Below are 16,137 nucleotides of genomic sequence, written 5' to 3'. Positions count from 1 at the left end.
GTGTACTAAAATTTCTAATAAGGGAGTAATTAATAGCATTCACCCAATCGTACCAGTTTTTTTTTTTGTTAACTGCTAAATTCGGTGGAAGCTGTATAGATTTCTTTTGTAGATTTATTGCTACGCTTGGGTGGATGGCACTGAGTTATTACTGTCTTGTTACAAACGAACTCCAAAGTGTGAGATCTTCCTAAACATTTGATCATAAACTATTGCTGAAAAACTCAACAAATGTTTGTGAGCGCTGGCCTGTTCCACTGGCTCGAAACACTAGTGATGCAGCTTAACTGTCGCCTTTCATCTCTTCCTTCACTTCTTCCAAGGTTTGAACTACTTTATTTTGCCAAATACATTTTCGATTCTCCACCTTGTTTCTGTTTATTTTACTTTTAGCATTTTCCGATCACTCCCACGATACATTAGCGGGACAGGAGAGACCTCTTCCTTTTTTTAGAGAACCTTGCATGGCGTCGTGATCTTCGCAGCGCTCGTCGAGTTGACAAGCGTAAGCGCACAACACAGACAAGAGCAAATAGAGGCGTTGTGTCGAACTGCACCCTCTATACCTTAGCTTAAATCTAAGTTTGATGGTGCGCGTTTCACAGACCCGTGGCTCCTTTCTCTCTCACTGTGAAAATTTCACCTAGTGGACAGTTTGCCGATGGAGAAACGACCACGCTTTCAGGACCGCGAGGTACTTTGCGCTTTCGTTTTCTTTTTATGTCTCTCAATACATTGCCTTCTTCTCCCAAGAAATAAGAAAAGTGTAAGAAGTTTTTTGCGCTTGTCCTTCATTCTTTTCCCTGCTCTTGCTATTACGTGATCCCGCTGAATTTATCTCTTCCCGAAACGCACAACGAATTGAAACCCGATATGTGAGGTCTAGTGCGAAAACAGTGCTACCTAACCCACTCCAGGGAACCTGATGTCTGTTGAATCAAGCCTCGAGCCGTAGCGAGAAGCCCTACCCTCTACAATCACCATACAACAGCCACTTCCCAAAGCGCCCCCCTTGCTTGGGCGCTGCCCACTCACTCATAACAGCCCTAGCCCAGAATCACCCACCAAAACTATCCCGCCCCCCCCCCCCCCCCCAATTTGCCCCCCAGAAATGCCACTAATAGTCTACCTACCCATCTCCACCCTTTATAAGGTTTCCACTTGCTTCAAGCAGCTCATGTAGCAGCTGAACAACAAAGCGACGACAGAATCGAATTAAAGTTCGCAGTGGGAAAACAACCTGCCCCCAGTGAGTACCGCTGGTCCCCCGCCAGCCACTTCTCCATGCTTCTTAACCCCCACTAGGTAGAGTTGTGCTCACCCTCCCACCTTCGCCTTTTTAAAAATCCTGTCGCGTGTGTGAAGCCTCAGCTTGGAGTTAAAGCTTTCAAAAGAGTTAAAGCATCAAAGTAAACAGCAAGGAAATATCAACTGTTTGCGCAGCATTGTCTCAGAAGATATCTGATGGTTTCGTTGCGTTTTTCCTAGCTGCCGAGAGTATGTCCCATCGACGTTAAAACAATTCATTTATGCAAACAAGGGTATTTTTAGTGCGTGATTTGTGCTTGATGGCCTGGACGCATGTCGCTCATTGGAATATCGACGGCAGCTTCGACCCATGCAGAATGTAAACAAAGCGTATGTCATTACCCGCTTGTTAATTATCCACAGTGGTTTAAACAAGCCGAAGAAAAAGCTCGGGCTAGTCTTTTTTGTTTGCCGCTCCATGCTCTCGGTGTTATCAACAAGCAGCGGAGGTTTATGGAGCCGTGCTGCACCGATAGGAACAGCTCAGGTCAGTGCTCCCAGAGAGATTGGTTTGGTTTCGTGGGGTTTAACGTCCCAAAGCGACTAAGGCTATGAGAGACGCCGTAGTGGAGGGCTCCGGAAATTTCGACCACCTGGGGTTCTTTAACGTGCACTGACATCGCACAGTGCACGGGCCTCCAGAATTTCTCCTCCAAAGAAATTCTAGCCGCCGCGACCGGGATCGAACCCGCGTCTTTTGGGTCAGCAGCCGAGCACCATAGCCACTGAGCCACCGCGGCGGCTAACTCCCAGAGAGAGACAGAGGAGCGTATAGTACAAGCGTATAGCATATTTTGCACCGAATGTCTTTTATTCTGCACCTTACAGTCGCCACACATTTGAAAACTAAGAAACGGACTCGTACAGACTTGATAGAGGTCATGGCTCACAGCAGACACCTTCGTGTCCCCAAAAAAAGCATGGCCAAGAGTTCAGGTCATAGCCCTGGTAGGAAAATCTAGGCACAGTAAAATATGCTTGAGCAATAGGCTTTCCTTTCTCCATCAGAGCAAGAAATGCTATCTTCCTATTTTCCCCGCTTCCCAGTTTTGACATGGTCAGGGAAGTAAACATAACTGCGTGATTAGCGCTATTTCCAATACATAAGGAAATCACTCTGGTATGTGTGCGAAATAAGAAACGGCAATAAATTTCATTCAAACGATGAACAACGCCCTTAGAGCGCACGGCCTCGACGATCGGTTTATCGAATGGCCAGCCAGTATTGATAATTAAAAGCAGGAGCAGTTTACCGCGGCGTGTAGTGAAAAATTCGCTCAGTGCGTAAAAGGAGCTAAATAAAAGGCATTTTAAACAGCAGTTGATCGCTTATAGTTCTGTTGCAAGCAAACTGTTTTCATCGTAGCCCACACCAATGCCTTCATCTAATGGGCCCATTTTTCAAGTCACATGGTAACATTGAATTTAGGTTCCGTCTTATGGAGCATAGGAGCTGTCGGCGTCCCCGCATGCCGTATCTCGCTCTCAGCTCTTCTCAAACGCAGCATCTCACCCTGTACAGCGTTTGATACTGCGCGATAAGGAAATACACGCAAATGGCATTTCGCGAAATATTGCACCAAAGATTTCTTGGGTTGGATAATGTTTCCTTTCTTTCCTTCTTTCTTTTATTCCTTTAATTATTTCCTTCTTACCAAGAATAATGGAATTGAGTGGGCGAGTTGGTTTTCCATCTTGACAGTGAAAGCGCTCAAAAAGACAAGGACGACAGAAAAGGAAAGACATACAAAGCGCTTACTTTCAACTGATTTTATTTCATGCGAAAAACAACTTTATACTCATAGTAATCACTTGCGCATGCTTACAAGAACATTACCAACGAGTGATAGCTGGCACGTTCTTTCAGATAACCGGCATGCCCGATGTAAGATAGGACATCTCTTTATCCGACAACAAAATTGACGGAACGCTTACGCAATCATAACCTGAGAAAACTTGGCAACAGGGTAAATGTAAACGTTTTGTTTTCAGCCCCGAATAAGTTGAGCGCCCTATGCAAGAAAAGCACTTCTGGAAACCAGGGAAAGGCTGCTTGCACAATCAGGCACCAAAAGCCATTCGTCAGATGCGTTGAAGGCGTCGTATATAGGGTGCCCTTGACATGTGGCAAATGTTATATAGGACAGACGGGAAGATGCATAAACGAGAGGTTAGGAGAGCATAGTTACAACGTGGAAAACAAAAGAGGTGGGCACTTGAGTATCCATTGTCTGAAGTGCAAATGGAAAAGCAAGAAAAGCAAGGAAGGTTGCCGTCCCGATTTTCACAGGTGTAAGGTACTTTTTAAAAGTAGATGTCAAATAACGAGAGAGATTGTGGAGGCTCTTGAGATAGCACGAGCGGGCGATGATTGCGTAAGCGCTCCGTCAATTTTGTTGTCGGATAAAGAGATGTCCTATCTTACATCGGGCATGCCGGTTATCTGAAAGAACGTGCCAGCTATCACTCGTTGGTAATGTTCTTGTAAGCATGCGCAAGTGATTACTATGAGTATAAAGTTGTTTTTCGCATGAAATAAAATCAGTTGAAAGTAAGCGCTTTGTATGTCTTTCCTTTTTTGTCGTCCTTGTCTTTTTGAGCGCTTTCACTGTCAAGACTTCTTACAAAGACTACAGAGAGCATTCATAATAAAAAATATCATTCAATTTTTTCCGTGCCCTTAGCGGCATTATATAAAGGAGAAGGAAATAAAACAGAATCATGTCAGTTGTTGCATGCGCGATCTATACACATACTTAACAATCAGTATAGATGTAGAAGAACCTGCGAATAAATTTGCTTACACAACCAGAAAAGTTAATATGATAATATTTCGTGGACGCGCAAAACACTTCATCGCAGTCAACATCGTACATATAAAAACACCTTGCAAATAAATGGCTCATAACAGTGACAAAACAATTGCTAGTAAAGAAACCTTTCAGGCCTTTAGGCACGACACTAGTGGTCAGGGGATGCAGCTACCTCTCTGGGCAGGTTGTTCAAATCTGAAATGCAAGGTCTGGGGGATATTTAAACTCATAGTTGAGTGTAAAATTAGCGTTAATCTTGAAATGATTTTCCTAACGTGATACTCTATAGTAGTCAGCACTGGGAAAACGTTCGCAAAAGGAAGCTATTTCATGATATTGTTTGCTTAAATGACGAGAGCGCAATGAATTTAAAACGTGTTCCATGCTTGTTACTTAAAACAGGTGTGCATAGTCGTGCACAATGAAATTAACTCCTTTTTTTTCCAGTCACTGAATGCAATCGGTCAAATATCGTTGAAGGGAAGCGAAAGGATGGATGCATACTTCAGATGAGATCTCACGAGCAAGCGTACTTGACTGTCAAATCACTGATGACGTTCTTATAGCGGTTCACCCTCACGCCTTTAATCGCTCCCGGGGCGCGAACCTCTAGGAACGCAGACGTGGATTACCTTTTGATGTAGATAATATTATCGGTGGGAGTCCCTGACACATACAGCACTGTATGTACCAGCGCTGCTCACTCCGTGGTGATTGTGGACGTACCCGTTGACAACGAGTCATCACCTCTGCGCAATCTTGGTTGAGCCTTGTTGCTCAGGACTCTGATGAAGCTGTCGGCCGTTGCGGACTAATCGCTGTTGATCGAGCACAGCACCGTGGCCTTAGTGCTTGCATCGCTCTATTGGCTGAAACGTTTCCTTAGGTCGGCAGCAAATGAGCAACCGGGCTCCACCGGATGTCGAGGTTCGTCCATTTCCATCACCGTAAAAAAAGGAGCAGCGCATCCACAATAATGTTGTAGACTAAGAAAAACTGAAGATGCGAACGGACCGCGTTTGTGGTAATGCGGTTTGCTTGTCTTTGAGTGTCTTCTGAGTAAACTTTATGAGTGTCTTCGTCATTAATAAACGATCAAATGAATCGGTTATTTATGGTTTTTCAGATTGTCAGAGGCAATTTTTTTTTTGCGTTGAAGGCTGCTACAAGTGCCAGACTTACTAGAGAATTGCTGGAAGCCTGTGCCACAGCAAACTTGCTCGCAGCACCGGTTTACTTTAAACTGTTCCGCAACAAGTCCTCCTGATATGTACTACCGAAGAAGAAAGTTACATTCTCCCCTCTGTCTTTTATTTGAATGTTGTCTGATTCGTTGCTTTAAGTGAAGTAGGTTTAGGAACTGGCTTGCGCTTTAACACGCTGAAAGAGATAACAGAAGAGTCGAGATACTGGATAGATAACAAAATGGCGAGATCCTGCTAACGTGATTAACGAAGCTTACCTTGTGGCAGCAAGACTTCCATACAGAACACTGCTAACTCTTTTGACTTTAATACAACAAAAAGTATGCCGTGCTGTGCCATCCGAAAAACCGAATAAACACATTTAGAATTGAAATACGAAATATCACAACTAGAACTTTTTTTTTCAACTTAGTTGTCTTCAGATTTTCTTTGAAGAACATGACCAGTAATATATACATACGTTTGGTCGCGCCTATGATTTTTCGAATATTTATTTATTTATTTATTACCTCAAAGGCCCCGGTTGTGGGGCATTACATGAGGGATGGGCGGATTACATGCAGATTATATAAAGATTACAGAGTACATAAAGATCAGGATACATAAAGATTACAGGATACATAAAGATTACTGATTACTAAAGGATGGCCTCAATCTTTTTCTTGAAGTCGATGCAGTTGACGACGAGTACGGCTTCCGGCGGCAGATCGTTCCAGTCCCGAGAAGATATGACAAAAAAAGAACGGAAATGAGATGTTGTTCTTGCAGCGGGTGGGTATACGGTCTTGATGTGGTTGTTGCGGCTAGAAGGACGATGAGCTGTTGATATGATAGATGATCCTAAAGGTGAATGATAGAATTTGTGGAATAGGCATAGCCGAGATATTTTTCTTCTAGTTTCAAGGTTAGGCAAGGATGCTCTGGATTTTAAAGAGGACACGCTAGTATAGTAAGAGTAGTCACAATAAATAAAACGGATAGCGCGGTTTTGAACTTTTTCAAGGATTATAGAAAGGTTAGATTGATGAGGATCCCATACTGCTGACGCGAATTCTAGTTTAGGTCGGACGAATGTTTTTAAGCTAATAATTTGATAGAAGGGGTATTAAAACGAAGATTTCGACGTAGGAAGCCAAGGGTGCGGTCAGCGTCATTAGGGATGTTCGTGATATGCGAAGACCATGTTAGGGTATGAGTTAAGGTGATGCCAAGATACTTACAGGAAAGAACAGATGATGCTTCAGAACCGAAAAGAACATATTTTGAGGGAATATAGGATTGCCTGCGATGAAAAGAAAGCATGCATGTTTTAGTAATATTAAGGGACATTAGCCAATGCTTGCACCAAGTTTCGATTTGGGTTAGATCAGTTTGGAGGGTGTCAGAGTCAGTTCTGCTGGTAATAGGGCGGTAGATTACACAGTCGTCGGCAAATAATCGGATGTTCGAGTTGACGTTAGAGGGAAGATCGTTAATGTAGATTAGAAAAAGCAAGGGTCCAAGCACTGTGCCTTGTGGTACACCTGAAGTAACGGGGGAAAGAGGTGACGATGATTTGTTGGCGTAGACAAATTGCTCTCTGTTGGTAAAAAAATTTTGTAGCCATTTTAACACCAAGGGGGTAAGGTTAAGACGTGAAAGTTTTAGTAGTAATCTTTTGTGGGGAACCTTATCAAAAGCTTTTTCAAAGTCAAGGAAGAGCGTGTCAACGGGAATGTTTAGGTCAAGATGAGAGCTAAGATCATTAACAAAAAGGGCTAGTTGGGTGTCACAGGAAAGTCCTACTCAACAATTTCCAGTATTAATTATAGAGAAGCATCAAACTCTTAACTTATAACAGTTTTTTCAAGGCCGGCATTAATCATTGCCATTTAGTGTCGCTGTCCGCCACTGGAACCAACATTAACAAATTTACAGGATTGAAAAAAAAAACACTTTTTGCAGCAAGAAATTCCCCACAGGGGTGCCTTGCCGAACTCCCCTTTAGAGACCTCAGCTTAGCTCCAATATTCCAGCTTCTTAAAACAACTCTCCTTAAGTGCTATAAAATGGGCAGTAAGTGTTATAGTGGCTTCTTTACTATAGTCTTCCAGCTGGCAAAACGGAGAAAAGCGAGTACTACTCGGATGTTGCAAAAGTGGGAAGTTCCACTCACTATAACAAAATATGGAAAGCAATGCTACGTTTCCTTATACCTCGTTATTTAAACAGTGTTGTATAAACTGGTTTTCTCTGTGCCCTTTAGTGTTTTTCTAAGTTTCAACTTTTTCAATTTTCTTTGTCTTCATCTGCTCACACACGCTCACTCTCTGTGAGTTAAATCACTGTATACGATTTGTTGCTTTGTAAGCCTATGCCAGGCTATGGGGCCGTGGACCTCGTCAAGCAGTTTGTGTGGTTTTTAGTGTACTGCCCTCAGTATCGGTCTATATGATGCTGAAATAATGAGAATTTGAATTTGTACCTGGAACAGGGTGTTGTTCACTTTTACAGGTGATTTTTCACATAACATGCATTACAGATCTTTGTCTATTAATTTCCTACATAGAAGTTCTTAGTGCAAAAAAGACGACGGGCCTAGAAGCGAGCCGCATGGCCATCGCCTGGTGCACGCTCCTGGCTCGACTAGCCGACCTCGGACTGATGTTGGCCCTGCTCCCGTTAAAAAGCCCATCCGAATAAACCATACCTTACATTAGAAACTAATTTTACGGATGTTTTTTGTGGTTTAGTACGTTTTTTATTTTAATTTAGGTTTCAAATTAAACTGACACTCTTTCTTCCTGTCCTCAGCCAGTACGTTGTTGCCTTTCCAAGCTTGCTAATTGCAGGTTTTTTGTGGGTAACCGCTGTTGGCAGGATCCCTTCAATATTCCTCAGCAAGACACATAACTAAGGTAGCGAATAGAACACGTATTGTTGTTTCCTTTGTTCGTTGCAATGTCTCTCCGCTCCCTTTTTGTAATTCAGCTTATCAGGACATATGCAGTTAGTGGCCAGGTGCTGTCGCTCTGCTTCCCCGTTTTCACAAAGATGATGAGCTCCGACCTTGAAGGTCCCTTGCCTTGCGCGGTAATACATTACTGTGAGATACCTTTTACAATTGATGCTCTCTTCATGCATATCCAATATACTTGCTTTCTGCCGGATCCTCGTTGATGCCGAATTCTGGCGGCACGCACTATTCCTTATACAACCTTTTTTTCCTGCCTAATGGTGCCTTCTACAACCATTGTTCTCTTGAGTCTGTGCTATCACCCCTAGTTATACGATTAGCAGCATCCTCACGAACATTAGGCTGCTGCACTGATTTAATGCCATTCGATGCATCTAATGTTACACTTGGCTTCGTGACATGGAAAAGGACAGGTGACAACGTTCATTGATTGCAGGAAACAAAACATCATCCTTGATGCAGCGTCTTTCTTGTGGCTTTGTTATTCTCACTGGTAAGTATGTGGGCGAGATACTTCGTGGTGGAGTCCAGAAAATTGACCTAATCAAACCGGAGTCTTGTCTCTGTACTATACTGAATCGTAATATGGGCCAGGTCGTGTATATACTTAAGAGGAATTTAGTCGAACAGATGAAGGACCAGAAAATAAAGGCCCACACGAAGCTTTTTTTTTTCTCGCTAGGGTGAGGAAGCGTAACTTGGAAACCCATACCTTTCTGCACAGCTATAAAAAGAACTGGCCGTGAAATGGAAAATTATTTAATACTACTTGCATTTATTTGCATATTTTTATAGCTTTAAGGGTTTCATGTCCGGAAAATATCGGTTACTCTCATGCGTTTCTGCGAAATAGCAGTGGCTTTCCACAATTTGTCTTCAAGTAAACCTGGGATAATAACTGCACAATGTGATCTGCAGTTATTTAAATGAATGAGCCTGATTCGTCGTAACCATGCAAACTTAAACAAAATAGGCACTTTAACGCGTCTGAAGAATAGCGTTGTTTGTTTGGTTCCGGCTAAGTAAACATGCTAGAAAGTGCGGTTTGAGCTCTGTTTGCTAGACATTCTAGATATATACATGCAGAACTTTTGCATTCAGCATTTCTATCTGTTAAAGTACCGAAGAACGACTTTTCCTTGCCTTGAATCTTGGTCACTGTAGATCACCTGGAACTCACAGTTTTGCGCATGCTCCTTCGCATTCTGCACAGAGGTAACAAAAAATGTCTACTCCGCGAAGGAGAACATTGAGGCATGCTAGTTAACTAGTGAACTTATATATAGATGCACATCACGTAAAGACACACTGTGGCAGAAATGACGAGCTGCCTTTAATTAAGCATCAACTGGCATAAACGACGGCGTACGCTAAACGTAAAATATGCGCTTTGTATTTCCGCAGTGTTTGCAAAGTGGAGAAAAGCTGCTGCGCTTGCTTGCGTTTATCTACGTAATACAAGGTGAAGCAAACTGAGGTATTGGCGTTCAGCAAAGCCGAAAGTCGGGCAAGTTGGATTACATTCATGATGTAAAAATAGCGCACAGGGAACACAAGGAACGTCGTTTCCTGTCCGTCGCTTGTGTTCCGTGTGCGCTATTTTTGCATTATGTATTGGCGTCCTCCTTATTACTTCTGCCTAAGCGTGGCGGTAATTATTTTCACATTAATGCACACCACGTGTAGAGCTAGGATTCTATTTCGGAAAAAAAACCTTCTCTGGTACGTTATCAGGTCGTTTAAATGCTATTCGTTACTGACCATGGCAGCCTGTCAGCTATTCGTTCAATACCTTTTATTTCATGAACTGGAGCTCAGTTCCCAATTAATTTTCTTTTACGAGCTTCGACTCGCAGTTTCAATAGAGTTTAAATATTGATTCTCTACGTCGCTTCGCCGCTCGGCACGCACTCTCCATTGACTGCAAAGAAAGTGGCTGTGTAAGCGGTCAGCCTTTCACAGACCAGATGACGCTAAGTATCCCGGACTTCGGACAGGCCACCGTTAGAAACGAAGCCTAACAGGGTTTAAAATTGCAATGCTATTATTATTAAAAGGCAAAGATTGATCTTATCTTATCTTTAGAGGCTAGCCTAGCAGCACTGGTGTGCCAGCTATCGAGTATGAAATGCGATTTCAGAGCGCTTAAGGAGGTTGCAAGAAGTGAAACTCATGCTGAGTTAACTCCTTGCTTGCCGCCTTTATTCAAATAACTAAATTTCAACGATGGCGTGAAACGCTCGATCCTCGTTTATATGGAGCCATTCTGCTCAATAACGCTCTGCGGTCAGTTGCAAGAGTACTCTGCTTCAGTTAATGATTTCTTTTTTCGCCAGCCATATGAGGTAGTATTTTCAAACTTCGCCCTTAACCTGTCAGGAAAGAGCTACTGCAGAAAGCATCGAGCTGAAGCTGACGTCCATGCCTCGGACGGAGCCTGCTCAGCAATGGCGGCATTCTCAAAATTTTATAGTATCAACACCTGATTCTCTACGTGCAAGTGACAGCTTTGTGTGAAAATATGACGTCCATTTTTCTCATTTTATATCAGACATTCGACGGAGCAATCCTCTCGAAGGACTCTCGACGGGTTCCCGTGTGTAACTTGTTTCCAGCGTTGCCGGGGCGATTCACTGCTTCCCGGGCCTCTGTGAAGGTACCGGGATTGCGATGCTTGTCACCGGACCGACAGCAGTGTAGCGGACCCAGTTTTCTACATGACGTCCCTGGGTCGACCTTCGCACTGCAATTCGAAGTTGCCCAAACCACTGCGCGCGATCAATTGATTTCTTTTTTTTTTTGCTGGGAACGTTTTGAATGAAAAGTTCTGCAATTTTGAGTACTCTTTTCTTAAGTAAAAATACGCACTAAAAAATGTAATTCTACATTTTTATGCTGCTGCTTTCTGCCAGGATATATTTATTACTTTTGTGAATGTTTGTAGCAGTCTCGGACATTTTGTAAAAAGGTGGTGTTTACCCTTCGTCGGCACATGCGTATCTGTTTTTTTAACACTAAAAGAAATTTCTGTCAGCTGCCCTACTTTGGGCTCAAGAAAAAATTTTAAAGTTTATGAATAAAAATATTTTTAACGCACAGCACCCTGACGCTGCCTGCTCTCCCGCAGTAATGAAATACTTAAAGGGAGGGCACGTGCTATGCTATCGTGGTTTAGCGGACAAGAGAGAGCAGGGTTGGCATTCCTCTTCAATATTGGTATAGAAGCAAGTATTGTCAAATACCTGATACGAGGTACGAAACTGAAGGTTGCAAAGGCCTCCGTCTAGTCATGATTGCGATATGGTGGAAAGGCTCTACGAAGACGTAGAATCAGTAATAAGTAAAGCAATCTCGCAATTCACTATACTGCTCAGCGACTTCAGCGGCAAAGTAGACGTCAAGGAGGAAGCCGACCCAGGACTGTGTCACTATGGCAAGAGTTTGGGGATTAGTAGGGGGAATTACTCGTAAAGCTAGCAGAGAGAATAAATTAACAGATCAAGATTGCTTTATTCCACAAACGGGAGAACCGGGATTGGAAATCAAAGAGCCCAGACTGCGCCGATTCAAATGAAACAGACCGTATTGTGCATGCATCTTGGCATCGCGTTGCTTGAGGAGGTGCTAGGAATGGTCACCGTAGGGACCATAGAGTGATGACGTACGGAATTAGCCTACATTTTAGAATTGAAACTATAAATCCAGCAAAGTAGAAGCCCGCCAAAGAGCCAGCTCTGAGACGGAAAGGAGGAGCATAAAGAATATCGCTGCAAAATAGATATTGCGTGAAATACGATGGCGAATACTTTGCCGTTCAAGTGATGAGCAAAAATCTCAGAAATGTCATTACGCAGTCCGCAGTAGATGCTGGGTGCGCATGGCAGCTGGACAGGATACTAGCAAGAAAGGATACTAGCAACTCTAACTGCATACGGTACGTTAACTCCACCACACTATTTTCCTTCAGATATAACCAAATCGGCCCTTCCGAAATTAATGCTGACCTTTGAAATTTAGTGAACTCGTGCAAAATTAACTTTTTGAAAAGAGGCCCAGCTAAAACTAACCAAATTGTTTTTATTTCTAACAAAAGCAGCGTGATAACGTTCATCAACTTTACCTATAAAGCCGCATGAGAAGGTCATCTTAGCTGAATTTTCTTCGAGTGGCACTTCACTAACGTATGAAATTTAATTTTGGCTGTAAATCAATCTCGAAACAAGTCGAATTTAATATAGGGATACTCGCTGAAACGCGGTAACCTTTTCGAAATATTTTCGGTCATTTCATGTTGCTTCTTTCATAGTAATCTTAATCACTAATCGTTATCTGGTGTAATTCAAGTCAGCCATCTTTCATGTCAGTGTCATCACCAAAAGCAAGCTGTTCGAATAATCGCCTGAGTTCATCATTGGCACCAAGCCTTTCTATTTACCACCGAAAATATTTTTCATCTCACGCGTTGACTGCAAATACGTTCTGTTCCCGTTGTAATAGCATCATAATCCCCATCCTCTCTTCATCATGCTCGTCTAATGCCAGTAATACTCTATTTTCTTACCAACATGCTCTCGTAATTCTGAAAATTGAAAATCATTACAGCAAATAATTCCATTATTTCGGCCAACACTTTAAAATTTGCCATCCGCAAGTGCCAATCTAGGTTAAAACAGGTTTGCTAATTATTTATAAATCCCATATTCTTAAGTATTGTATGTGCGCTGCTTTTTCAGTGTCTGCTTGTAAGGTACGGTTCTTTTCCTCGTTGTGTTAATTTTTTCGAATATTCGATAAACACAATTGACATTTCCACTCGTTGAATTCTAGAATGTAAACTATTTTTGAGTACTTTAGTCACTGTCATACTGTTATGCCTTCCATACGTCCACTCACCTATCACGTGGTTCCAGTTGCATTTTTTACATTGCGACCAACATCTGCGGTAAAGAATTTCATATGCCTATGTCAGCTGCAACACTTTTTTCGCCATCATGAGCTTATCATAATGCTAACTCAATTGCCACTGGGCTTTACACAGAAATAAATACTTCTTGCGACGTTTATACTTCTTTTGGAATAAGCTTTTCAGATAAAAAGTTACGATTCCTTTAGTTTCAGAGCAGCAACAAGCACCCAGAATGTTTTTTTCTAAATCACAAGAGCATTTGCAGTTGCAATCAATGGCTATTTTCCACGAGGTGGTCAGCGGCCCAGTTGGTGCCCTGTTTTGATTAACGTGGGACTGACCAGAATATTTCGCTTGTCATAATGAAAAAAAGACTCCTTCCTCTAATACTGCCCACAGTTTCTTATCTGCATCTGGGAGACAACGCTTTACGAATTCTTTCTTCCTACCAATAGTCTAATGGTGTGCTGCTATCGGTGATCCGCACTTGCTCTCTGAACTCGCGAACGAGCAAGAAATCCACCGCGACGCAATCAGAACTCAAGATATAGATCCAAATAACCCACTCAAACACTATTTTTGAGCCCCAGATAGCCGAATGGAATACGCTTTAAGTTATCCTGGCTGTCGTGCACTTCCGCAGGAGAAGAAACGGCTGTTTCGAGACGTACGAAAAGATTTTGCACTGTACGTGATCCGCAGGGTAAGGAGCAACAACTTTGTGCATGTTTGACCTAAGCGCCCAGGCCACTAGCATTATGTTCGATTGTCAACTGGTCTTACTGATGCAACCCAGTTTCATAAGGAATATCGATTCGCTCTCTGCAGTATGCTGTGAAACATATTCTAATCATGCTCCGCTGAAAGGAACTGAAGATATTCCTCGATACCACCAGAGCAAAGTGCAAGCGTTTTTACAAGATCAGGTGTGCTTTAAAGAACTGTCGGGGACACTTAAGGTCAACCTGAAGGTATCACGCAGTGCCGTCAATGGTTTAATGCCCATATATGAGGAATTCATTCTTCATAGATCGCTGGGAGTCCTGATGAGACGCCAGGCGCAGTGCTGCAGCCGTTAAGCGATGCGCGACAGCCCTGCGATGGCAGGTGCTGTCACCAGCAGAGCTTATAAGACCCAGATTGCTCCTGCCTAGTAACCTTTCACGACCAATCATTAATTTACCTGTCACCTGCCATGGCAGGCAGTATGTTGACAATCCGTAGGCAGGCTGTGATAATTTTGCAAGGTCACGTAACCACTACTAAATACGTAGCTTGCTAAATAGGTAGCTTTACTAAATAGGTAGCTTCTCTGTGGATTTTTCAATCATGCCTCCGACGAGAACGACGGTGTCGTCTTTTCCTGCGCACGGGGCCCTTAACGCTATCGCATCATGAGCACCAGAAAGAGGTGATCAGGTACTGGGCCAACGCCAGGTTACTGAGCGCTTTGCTACGTGCTAAGTTACTACAAGAACAACCAGCATAATAAATACTGCGTGTAAGAATCGTGTGAGGCAATGGCTGCCAGCACGTCGGGCGGTCAACAGCCAACAGCGCTGAGAAGCTCAGCGCCGCTTGGTAAATCATCTATTGACGAAAGCCAGGTAGATGTAATTTCCGCTGATGATGTGATTAAAAGGCCAAGTTTGTTTGCACGCTCTGCCTGTCCTGCACTAATACACGTGACTGCATTACCGCTGCATCTGATCCGCTCATGTTGGGTGGCCATTAGTGCTATGCACTAATGCAGGGTTTTTTTTTTTGAGCTTGAGGTGATATCTGCAATCGCACAATTTGCCGATTCACTCGACACTCGTCCTGTAGATACCGCAAAGTGCAATAGCACTGCCTTGGTGAGCACATCAGCCATCATACAGTTGTCGAAGGAAACACTCCGTATGAAGCTACCTGTAGAAGCCTATGAGGTTTAAAAGCACGGTGCACGCATCTTGACTCTGAGCTTGCCGTATTGTGACCACAAACCGGAGCAAAGTCTCCTGAAAACAAAAGAACCGAAAAACGCGCACACTAAAGAGGAGACTTTTGCGATGAATGCTGCTCAAAGCACACAACAACGATTCGAGAGCATTAAGAGTCACGTTCAGCTGAGAACTCGCCGTCAGCGTTACGTGGTTTGAAAAGCAGTTAGCCTATCTGCCACGGTGGTCTTCGGGCTGTGAGGAACCTGCCCCGCGTGGCAGGTGGCAGTGAAATCAATCAAACGAAAATGAACGCAATTACCACCTTCCCATCATGCCCTATTGAAAAAAAATGTACAAGATATGTATGAGAATTCTGTACGCAATTATTGCTGCGTACACCCTATGAGGACGTACACCTTATGAGGACGTACACCCCACGTGGACGTACACCCTACGAGGACGTACACCCTACGAGGACGTACACCCTATGAGGACGTACACTCTACGAGGTCGTACACCTTAAGAGGTCGTACACCGTAAGAGGTCGTGTAGTCAACGAGGTCGTACAGCTAGAAGGTGTGCAATGCATACTCGAGGCATGATGGCATAATTCCAAGTCATAAAACTAAAGGGTAATATGAGAAAGATATGTTATTAGTTTCAGACTTATTTTCATGATGTACTACAAGAATCATAATGCTTGGATCACGGTACCACAATTTAATTACCCATCGACCAGGCATCACAATCTGGACATGAGTTGAGATGTAAGCTTCAGGTGGGATTAGCCTTGTGGTTGCTGCTGGCAATTGCTCCACCGTAACGACACTTACAATAACAAAATCATATAATCAGACACTAACCTATCAACACAAATAGTCACTCGTGCTGTCACCATCTGGGGACTACCGTCCATGTCCAGAATGTACTTTAAAAAAAGACGCAAGGCCTCCTATCTACATAATTTGTTCCTGCACAGGAAAACATTGTTCTGTAGGGAACGATATTGGTGAGCATAGCAGGG

Source organism: Amblyomma mixtum, chromosome 2, assembly GCF_055824585.1.
Source record: "Amblyomma mixtum isolate Tamu chromosome 2, ASM5582458v1, whole genome shotgun sequence".
NCBI lineage: Eukaryota > Metazoa > Arthropoda > Arachnida > Ixodida > Ixodidae > Amblyomma > Amblyomma mixtum.
This window is presented reverse-complemented; position numbering follows the sequence as displayed.